At 50.1% G+C, this 8,438-nt stretch overlaps 1 protein-coding gene across 1 annotated transcript in view; it reads left to right on the top strand.

The window, feature by feature from the left end:
* Nucleotides 1-8,438, top strand: part of LOC102443998 (uncharacterized) — a 293,825-nt gene that overhangs the window by 62,078 nt on the left and 223,309 nt on the right.

The following is an 8,438-nucleotide window of genomic DNA, read 5'->3' as shown; positions in this document are numbered from 1 at the left end:
AAGAGCTGGGGTATCTGAGGGGTTTTGCTTATGAGGCTTCCTGTGGGCTGGACTGGCAGATGAAGTGCTCAGTATGACTGGTTTGTGGCCTATTTCGGAAAGGTCTCTAGTCAAGGGCTGTCAGCAGTCCTGGTTTTGAGCAATTTGCCCTGAGTGGATTCCCTCAGCGGTGCCCAGGCCCAGCCCCAGCCCTGCCCAGCCTATCATCACCCTGCCCTCTCCAAACCTTCTGTAGGCTATTGTTGCTAATGGAAACTCACTGTTAATTACATAATTAGTTGAGCCATTTTGCTAGGGCTGCATCTGGAGAGTTTCATGTAAATTATTCAAGAGATTAAACCTTTTAAATTTCTCATGTTACTTGATCAAACTTTATTGTAAGTTAAGTAAAATATTTGTCCAATACATACGAAAAAAATCAATGTTTTTATTTATTGCAGGGGTGGAGAACCTTTTTTGCATTGGGGGCCACTAACCCACAGAAAAATCAGTTGGAGAACACATAAGTGAGAAGCAAAAAGCTCCTCCCCAAAGCCCCAGCCCTCAAAGATGTGGCCCCCAACTGAGGCACCTCACTCTTCTGGCATTCACAGGGTGAGGGGAAGAGACAGGGAGTGCTGAGGTTCAGGGCTTCTCATAGTCCAGATTTACTTTCCTGGGGTTCCAGAGTTACTGGATTTTGTGGATCTCCTTAGGCTCTAGGGTGGAAACAAAAATATGCCAACCTGAATCTGCACTAGGCTAGTGCTGTGTGTGCCATGTAGCTTCCTGCAGTGCTGTGGGCAACATCCAGGTCCTGCAATCACTCTCTAACATACCTGAGGAAGGTCTCCAAGAAGCCCTGGGGGTTGGGTTCCTGCAGAGCTTGGAAGGCAGCCTGCAGGAAGTGCTGCATCCGTAGTAAATGCCTTGATAAGTTTAATCACTGTATTGTTTTGACAGATGCCACACTCCTCCCTTAGGCCTTGCTCCTAACCCCACTCCCTTCTACCACCAGTGTTACCAAAAGACAGACAACATAGAGGGCCATGAGTCTTACATGTGTAACATCCTGTCTCCAGAATAGGGGGAGGACTATGCATTTTACAATTTTGAATATATGCAAGAAACGGGTACATGTGGCAAACTGTGTTTATGCCTTCCACTTTGTGACAAAGTCCCTTGTTAGCTCCCCCTGGGTTCTGTGCTTTTTGACAGTTTCTTGTGTGCCTCAGAGACTCAAGCTACAGAAGTTGTCCATTTGATCTTATTTTAAAAAATGCTTTAGTGTCTACACAGCACTAAATATCAAAATAACCTGCTATTCTGAAATGTCCCTTACACCTCATGGAATGAGGTTCACAGGGACATTGGAATAGTGAGCCCATTGCATTTCAAAATTGGGGGGCACTGTTAACCCACAGGATAGTTATTATGAGGGTCTCCGTACCCCAAAATAGCACTACAGTGTTGTGGTCTCCTTACAGGCCTATAACAGGGGGCAGGTTTGATGCTGAATTTTCAGCCTTCTGCTCTCTGTTGCTGTCAGCAGCCATGGGCATCTCTAGTGCCCCCACCCCTCACAGATTGCCAGACAAGAGACAGAGCTGCCAGGGGGACAGGTGTTTTCAGACTTACAGCAGGGGGCACAAATTTCTCTTTAGGGAGCCTGCAGGAAAGGAAGCCAAAGAAGATGGATTTTGAGGGGTTTGTAGCAACCAGTCTAGCCTCAGCAGGTCCCCCTGAGATTTTACCTCAGATTGCAGGATTCAGAGTCCTGAGTACTGCCCCTTATACCACAGGACCTACACAAGACACCTGTGACTCAGCTGGGCCAGACTGGAGCCCAGGACCGTGCCTCCTGGGACCAGCTTTGCTTGTTTTCCTTCCACCCAGGACCCCCTTCTTCTCCTCCTGGGCTTCAAGGAGCCTCCCTGGGATGCCCAGAGACAAACACAGGACTCTGCCTCCCCACAGCCAGCCCCACCCCACAGGACTTGGCAGAACAAAGGGGAGGGGGCTCTGCCCACCCTACTGAGTCACACTGAAATGCTGAGCTTTTGTCCTGCCCCCCTCAGCTTGGCTTCCCTCCTCCTCCCCATTTTTGCCTTGCTTCCTCCTTAGGCAAATCATACAAGGGAGGCAGCAAGAGGAGCCAGCCCCATGCACCAACCTTCCAGGGCAGGGGAGGCAAAGCTACAAGCCTCTAGCAGGTTCCTGGCCTAACCATCTTACTTACCTAGGCTGGCACCAAAGTGCATTCTCACCTGATCTAACCCCCCCCGATCACATGAGAGTTGGGCTTATCCCAGGGAAAGGGCCAGGTAGCAGAATCTGCACTTACCTGGGCACCAGGGGGAGCTGCAGTAAGAGCAGAGCCTGTGTTTCTGCCTGGCTTTGAATCAGGGATCTTTTGCATGTTAGGCAAAAGTGATAACCACTACACCAGAGAAGCACATCTTGCTGGTGGAACTTGGCTGACTATTCTGTTAATAGCTCTTTCCAATACCCTGCTCTGCAGGGGAGGGGAATGCACCTTGTGAACACTCCACCTCTTGTTCTCATGGAAGCGACTAACCCAAGCCGCCAGCTCCTCCTTTCCTCACTAGCCCCTTGAGATTTATAGCTCAAAGCTGGAGCTGCTGTGGAAGGAGGTGAAACTACAGAAGCTGACGAGACAATCAGCTGGCAGAGGGTTATTTTTTCCCCTCGCTGGGGCTCATGTGGCTAGAACTGAGGAGAAGAAAATCCTCTTCCCTTCTCCTCAGAAGATGGAAATTTCAGTTGGTTCTCTCTTTGGTTCTACTGAAGTTGGACCCCAGGGCTAGACTGTTTCTTTCTAAAACCCTAGTGAAAGCTGAGAGTGAATTGCTTTTAGACTGAGAATGTGAGTTAAGGAAGGGCATCACCCAGCATGGGGCTTGAACCCATGACCCTGAGATTAAAAGCCTCATGCTCTACCAACTGAGCTAGCCAAAAAGTGTACAAGCAGCCTTCTCACAGCCAATCACACCATAGCAGGAGCCAAATGTTCTCAACTGCCTGACTCAAGGCTCTTTCTTGCTCATAATGTGGGGCTCTGGTCTGTGGGGATGTTTGAGCTCAAACCCCACTCCTGACTCATGAACTTTCCCCACAAGGAACAGCCCTATTTTCATCTCTTCAGTGAGAGAAGGGCCCCAGAGTCTCCCAGCAAGGCTCTGGCTTGTTCTCTGCAAAATGTCCAGCCTGTTTCATTTTCTGCAGGAATGACTGGGATCCATGCGCCCTGTTCCCCAGTGACAAGTGTGTGTCCTCTCTCCCCTTTCCACAGACACAGTAGGCCAGGGGGATATGATCCTCCAGTGGCTCCTTCCTACTTGACCTCCCACAAAGCTGGAGTGAAAAGCTGCTGGCAGGAGTACTGACTGAAGGAAGGTTGCAGGTGGAGCACAATAAGCTTAACTGGAGAAGTGCTGCCTTTACAGGCCAGAGGTAGCAGGATTCAATCCCATCTTCTCCTGCCTGCGCCTTGGTGCTGAGGGACTAGCCCCTTTCCTGCTGCCCCAACTCTTATTCCCACAATGCACTTTGTGCGGGGGCCATTAGTCTTTGTGCCAAGGTACATGGCTGGGAGCCAGGACTCAGGGCCCTTCCCCAAATACACAAATCCCTCCCTCCGACCTGCTCACACTGTCTGACTGGCTCCAGCACGGGCTGAGCTCAGGGGCCAGGGAGGTGACCTGCCTTGCAACTGTAATAGCATCAGACTCCTCCCACCCACCCGCTTTGTCTGGCAACAGTGCTCCAGTGGGCCTCAGACACCCAGCAAGAGGAACAAAACCATGTTTTTAAAACCTCAGTGCATGGAAGACAAAGCACCAAGATTTCACAGCAATCAGCCCAGCCCCAGCAAGTCCCACTCAGATCTGAACTCAGGTTACAGGATTCAGAGCCCTGAGTGCTGCCCATTTCACACTGAATCTGAGCAGCTAGTACTCTTGGTTCTCAGGCTGGCCTCTGTTTTCCCGGCTTCCCGCCAACTGCTTCGTCTCTCAGGACTCTCTGTCCTGCCCCAGCTCTGCTGCCTTCAGGACAATTCCCTTGTTAGAACCAGTCACACTCTGGGGTCCGTGCGGGTCCATCCTGCATGAAATGTGTGTTACACAAAAATTTCTTGTTCATGGCCCAGTTCCCAACACTAGATGCAAACACATGGTTGCTATGGGGGTGTAGCAAGTGCCCCCTTAAATAGTGGATTATTTTTAATTAAACATTTGCATCTCCAGTTGTGTCACATTGTGGATTTCTGTTGAACAGGGATTCTTAAAATGACCACAAACCCCTAACGTGTTCCTGCGCCAATGCATATAAACCAGGCAAACCCAATCCTCAGCTGGAACCAGTTCAAACCCGCTGTGTGTTTGGTTTCTGTTTCCATCCATTCCACAAGGGAGAGATCTGGATGCCCATTGGCAGGCCACAGAGAATAGCCTGGATCCAGCCTCTATGAACACCCCCGCCCTCCCCCAGAAGCATCTTGAGCTATTACTAGTAACCTAGTTGTTTGGCAGACAGTATTTAAGGGCAATACACTTCAGTGAAGTACTGGGGTTATGTGTTCAATCCTGCTCTAAAACAGTGACTTACACTTGCTTTACCTTTACAATTAGCTTATAAAGCTGAAGTCCCAGCCCAGAGGCCAGTGAGGAAGGGAGCAGTTAAAATGCCCCTTTATGTCTTATCTCCTCAAAAATCCACCCTCCTTTCTTATGCATCTGCTGCTGTGCCAGGATCCCTCAAGCAGAGGGAGAAATGGGGCAATAACCTGATGTAGATATGAAGTGCTGATGACCCTGACTCCATTTAGTGGCTCTGTCATAACGAAACCTAAACACGGTTATAATATTGCTTTTTAATGAGGTAGAACAATTAAACTGAACACTCTCACCCAGGGGAGATGCAGAGAGCAGAAGTTTCCTGCCTCCCTCAACTTGTCTGGCTTCTTGGCCCCTTTCTTGCCTCTCTTCCCCAGCTGAGCTGACCCAGGGGCTGAAAGGGACTGCAGCTGCTGCTGGCAGGGAAGAAGATGGTCCACAAGACTCTGGAAGCAAGAGGGGTTAAGGGTCCAAACCTCTCTGTGCCAGTCTGCCTGGAATCCTGGCCACCCCAGCATTCACTCTGATGAGGCCATAATATGCAAGAGGGGGTTTTGACTAGTCCCCGTCTCTGAACTGCAATCCCAACTCCCACAGGGTTCACTAGAAGGGTATAGGCCTGAAAACCACTGCTCTAGGTGAAGTTTGAACTCACAAGCTCAGCCTGTCTTCTATGACTATTACTTTATAGGTACTGGGCACTGACCCATTGCACCACCGGAGCAACTGCTTGAGCACTTTCTCCGAAGTTCTCAGACTGTGAAAGTCAAGAAGCACAAAGTGGAATTGAAGCAAAGGGGGCAAGAAGATCAGTTTTCAAGGATTTACAACAAACCAACATCTCCCACAGAGATTTGAACTCAGCTTGTAGGATTCAAAGTCCTGAGTGCTGCCCCCTTACACCATAGGACCATCACTCTGCATACATGAGTTTCTCAGCAGGCATCTGATCCTCTGATCTCCCTTTTTTCCCCATTCAGCTGCTTCACCTCTCCAGACCCTGCCCCATCTGTATGTGGCCTCATGGGAACTATCTGGCTCCCTCTCCAGCAGAGGAAGGAGAAATGTTGCCATGTGTTACACACGTTGGCACCGTACAGACACCGACCCTGTATCCCCCTGCCCTGAGCTCCATGGGACAGGGAGAAGTTCCCCTGGGATCACATCTCACATGGAACCAAAGGCTGTGGGCTCCCACATCCACCCTACAGACGGGAATGCCCATTCCTAGAAGCTCCCACCTAGAAACCCTTGAGTGAGGGTTCACAAAGAAGCTGGGGGGAGAGGAGTTGCAGAGGTTTTTGGGTGGGAGAGAGCAGCTTCTTGGCTGTTGAGATAAGTTCAGGAGCAGCACAGGGAGAGGAGGGGAAGTGGCTGGCAGACACTCTGCATGGTCCCAGGAACTGGACCAAGAACTGTCCTTGTGTTGCTTGCTTTAAAGTGTTGCTTCTCAGCCATTTGGCTAAGATCAAGCGCTTCCCGTGTCTCGGAAAGGATGAAAAGTGATGAGAGACAGCTTGTACCTCCCCACATTACATTGGCTGGTAATCAAACCCAAATCAACTGCTTGGAAGGCAACTATGCTCACCCCATACCACCAATCCCTGTGCTTAGCATAGCTGTGAAAATTAGTGAGGGAAGTCCATGTCTGCCATGACCCATGCTGGAGGCAAGAGGGTGCCCGTGTGGTTTGGGTAAAGCATATCTTCTTGCCCGATTGGCAAAGATCAGGAGTGGTGATGTTGGGGTAGTAGCAGCCCTGTACTCTCTGTGGTGTGAGGAATTGGGTGGCAGAGGAGTCCCAGAGGTTTCTGGATGGGTGCGTACACATTCTCGGCTCTTGGGCTGAGTTCAAGAGCAGCAAAGGGAGAGGCAGGGAAGTGGCCAGGGATAAGGACCAAGAGCTGTCTTCATATTTTTTGCCATAAAGCCTTGTTTCTCGGCTGTTTAGCTAAGATCGAGTGCTTCCTGCCTCTTGGAGAGCCATGTCACAGGCACAAGCCCCCAGAGAGCCCTGCAATTACAGCCTGTGTTCTCTCCCATTTCTGTCCCATCTCCCAGGTGTCCATGTTGTTCACTTACCTGTGGGCTTTGGGAACCTGCGCCCGTCAAACCTAGTTTAAAGCCTCCTCACTAGGTTAGCTAATCTGCACCCAAATACTCTTCCCTTCCTCGACAGGTGAACCCCATCCCTGCTGAGCAGCCCTTCCTGCATTGGAATGGGCAATGGCAACACATGGAGCAGGTGGGAGAAAAGTCCCAGAGAGTGGCCCCATGGCTAAGCTGCCCAGGCATTTGCCAGGTGTGGGGGAGGTGAGGGATGCAGCTCCTAATAGTGCCTGGCCAATGTGTCTGCTCTTTCCACCATCCCTCCTTACGTAGCTGTAGTCAGCTTCCTTCAGTCGAGCTTGGCTCTGTCCCCACAGCAAGAAGCCAAAGCGAGCAAAGCACAGAAGTGCTGGAAGCTAGTGGGGGTGGCCTCTGGGTTTGATTTAGTGAGTCTTAGTTGGGTTTGCTAAATCGATCTGTAAGATCGATTGTGGCTGTTTCTGCCCAGCTGGACGTAGTTCTTGTTCTTCTGCCCAGCACAGCCCAGGGAGACCAAGGATTTCTTTTGAAATAACCATTAAACCTCATTGTTTAAGAAGGGTTTTCTTTGCAAATAGCCATGTATAGACAGCATTTCTTTTTTTGAAATAACGCTATTTTGAAATAGTGCCACAATGCAATTATGCAAATGAAGCCCAGGAAATTCTAAACCATGCTTCATTTGCCATTTCGCTCATCTGGATTTGCATTCCTCCCTCGAAGGAGGAGAGCAGTGTGGACATACCCTGTGTGAAAAGAAGGGAAGAGAGCACTCCTGTCAGTGAGGAACAGGGGGCATGGATTCTACTCATTCCCGCAAAAAACTGAAACAGCTGAGCACTTTGCAGAGAACAGGCCATAGTCCTGCTGAGACAGGCTCCATCATGCACAGATTCTGTGCAGGGCCAGCCTGCTGGGAGGAGGCTCTGGCCATGGACTTTCCTCCCCTCTCTGTTACCTCCTGCACCTGGGGCTGAAAGGGCTGTTGCCTGCTGGACAGTCCTGCCCAACTGCCTTCCCCAGTGGGAGCAGAAAATTCTTATGGGACTGCTCACACATTGTCTGCAATGCACTCACCTGAGGGCCTGATTTCTTGCTGCCCCTGAGTGCACCCAAATGCCCCTTCTAAGGGGCGGGCAGGCTCCCCAACTCACATCCCTCCTCTCATACTTGGTGCCATGAGAACAAAGCTTGCAAAGGGGTTTGAATTTCCTCCATTTACCCTTGCTGCTGCGCTAAAAGAAATCCTAAAACCAACACTGTTGCCTGTCACTGGAGAGTTGGGCCTGTGATGGGATATGAAAAAACTCAAAACGTACAGCCTGGCTAACTCAGTTGGTAAAGCATGAGACATTCAATTTTAGGGTCGTGGTTTCAAGCCCTACACTGGGCAATGCCCTTCTTATCTCACATTCTCAGCCTACAAGCAATTCACTCTCAACTTTCACCAGGGTTTTAGAAAGAAAAAGCCTATTCCTGGGGTCCAGCTTTAGTAGAACCAGAAAGAGAACAAACTTCTGAGGAGAAGGGAAGAGGATTTTCTTCTCCCCAGTTCTAGCCACATCAGCCCAGGGAGGAGAAAAAATAACCCTCTGCCTGCTTATCATTCCCCGTCAGCTTCTGTAGCTTCACCTCCTTCACAGCAGCTCCAGCTTTGAGCTACAAATCTCAAGAGGGTGGTGAGGAAATGAGGAACTGGCAGCTTGGGTTAGTTGCTTCTATGAGAACAAGAGA

The sequence above is a fragment of the Pelodiscus sinensis genome, chromosome 19 (assembly GCF_052426305.1).
Source record: "Pelodiscus sinensis isolate ZL-2025 chromosome 19, ASM5242630v1, whole genome shotgun sequence".
NCBI classification, from domain to species: Eukaryota; Metazoa; Chordata; order Testudines; family Trionychidae; genus Pelodiscus; species Pelodiscus sinensis.
Note: the sequence above shows the minus strand (reverse complement) of the source record. Positions and strands in the feature narration are given on the sequence as shown.